We start from the raw sequence: 2498 nt of genomic DNA, 5'->3' as shown, positions 1-2498 counted from the left end.
AGAGAGAGTGTTAGCCTTTTTGTTAGCTGTTTTTTTTGTGTTTTTGATTAAGGCGCGAACTGTTATCTCACGTGAGGTCCGGTGTACCGTTGCCTGCTTTCTCCAGTTGATAGAAGTCGTGAGACAACACAATAGCCTTTTAGTTAAGTGATGTGTGTTATGTGTTGGCCGAGCGGAGCCGTTAAGTTCACTTTGAGTTCACTTAATTTACTCTCTCTCTGGTTGATTAAATGGTTGTATTGCTTTTTAAATATATTCACAGAATAGTTACAGTATTTTGTGGACGAGTCGTAAGTCGTACGCACACTCCGAGAAGTCCTGTGCCCTCCTCCGCCGCCCGCTCTGATCTGCCGGCTTCTCTTGGTACAGGAGCGGCCAGCGGATAGCATGCTTGCTGCATCAGCACCGTTCCCACGGCAAGGAGCACCTCCTAAGCACAACGTAGCGTCTGTGTGTAACGTCCTGGCGCCACTGGGCCATGGCGATACGACATACATTCACACATTCACATTTTTTTATAATATACACATTACATCGCTCGGTCACGGAAAAAGTCGCGACCTCGCGGCTCATCCGACCCTTAAAATCAGTGTACCTACCCATGTTACAGTCGCACAATGTGTACTAGTTAAACGAGGGCCTATTATGGTTGCATGTAAAAAAAAATATATACAAGTCAGAGCCCGCCTAACGATACAACATCGGGAAATGCCAATGACAAGAAAAATAATCATGGAAGTAACAATAAATGGGCAAAGTACATACAGGGCGAGGTAAACAGGGCTAGAGTCGTGGACGTGGAAGCTCAGCACTATTCCGAGAAAACAAAACAATAGCTCGAATAGTTATTTACAAAATACATCCTAAAAAAAAACAAATTGACTAAATTGTCATTAGGATACATGGTAACGGAGCTATGTGGAATAGTAAGAAGAAAAGAAAAAAAAAATCCGTGAAGAAGATTTGATACAAACTGAATCTTCGAGTCACAATGCGTACGAACTCAGCGCGGTGGGGCAACTCTTGCCTGAAGATGGTTGTACAAAGTCAGAGCCCGCTTAACAAGGCAGAACAGGGGGATGACAATGATGATCAAAGAACCACCGGCAAGATCAGTGATGGGTAATGTACATATGGGGCAAGGTAAACCGGTAGAGAGTCATGGACAGCTGACTCCAATTCCGAGAAATTTGAAAAGGTTAGCTCGGAAAGGCTATTTGTCACATACTTCATTCTAGAAAAGGTGAGATTCACTAAACTGTCAATAGGATAGATTGGGATGGCATTTGTGGCCGCAAATCCATGATGGAGCGTCTCCGGAAAGGTTGTCAAATTGACAGAACGTAGGGAACAAGCCACCCGTACCGCCAGGTGACCTGCAACCTCTCTATAAGTTGAACCTTCGGGACAGACCACTGTCACAAACACTGGTAGTGTGAAAAAGAAGTAGTGAAATCCGGAGAACCTCCTGTGGAAAAGCGATTTAGGGACGACGTGACGATAGGGGCAAGTCTCTAGAGCTTTAGAAGCATCCGACTGGGTCAGCACCACCTCGCAGATACCACCTGTCAACGGGAGGAATGCAAAGAGTGACGCTGAGCACAATAGAGATTGTGATACTCTGTTTTGCAGGACCCTAGGTCTGACGGCTGGCCCGTTGCATAAAGCGATAGATCATTACGAATTAAGACCACTGTGGCAGGTAAGTCCAGCACCATCACCGAGTTATTGACTGAGAAAGGGAAAGGTTCCAGCTGATAAACCTCAAACACATCCTTTGACCTGAAGGGAACGTGAATTACTATAGCTTCCGACGTCAGGAATGACTCAAGCAAGGGATAGTAGTGGTGTATGGCATGCATGTCAAACAAAGGTGTTAGTTGGTGGTTCTCTACTCCTATTTTCAAAGCCTTTTGCAAATCCCTGACAGGAAAAAGAGAAGAGGTAACCCTACCACAGTCTGCATCCACTACATTCTGTATTACCAGAGCATTAGTATGGAGGATAGAGTTGACTGCACTCTCCAAGGCAGGCAAGGTTTGTAGAACAAGTTCCATTTGGTACATATTAGCCATGCCGGTCCACAACTCATTAATGGAAGAGCCTAAGGTTCGGGAATAAGAAGCAATATCCTGTACTGCATGCTCAAGTCTGGAAATGTGGAAGGAATTCATCCTAATGGTTTTGTGTTGAGTAGCAGCAAGTGAAGCCAAACGGTTATACCTATCCCGCAGTTCCTCCACATCCTCATCCATTGCGGTTCCAAACAACATGCGGAAAGTTGCCCAATCCCATCAATCAAGCCCCGTTTAGTACGGTTAGGAAACGAAAGAGCTGCGTAGTTCTCCAAAGCCAGGGTTAGAGTATCATTCAAGTACTTTATGCGGTCATGCATCAGACGCAGGAGACCGTCTTCAGGAGCATTGATATCCATCTGCAACACAACCCCAGTCACTTGTTCCGTTATTGTCCTCAGTGTGCCTGGTAATTCCACCAGA

Source organism: Eriocheir sinensis, unplaced genomic scaffold, assembly GCF_024679095.1.
Source record: "Eriocheir sinensis breed Jianghai 21 unplaced genomic scaffold, ASM2467909v1 Scaffold6, whole genome shotgun sequence".
Lineage (NCBI taxonomy): Eukaryota > Metazoa > Arthropoda > Malacostraca > Decapoda > Varunidae > Eriocheir > Eriocheir sinensis.
Note: the sequence above shows the minus strand (reverse complement) of the source record.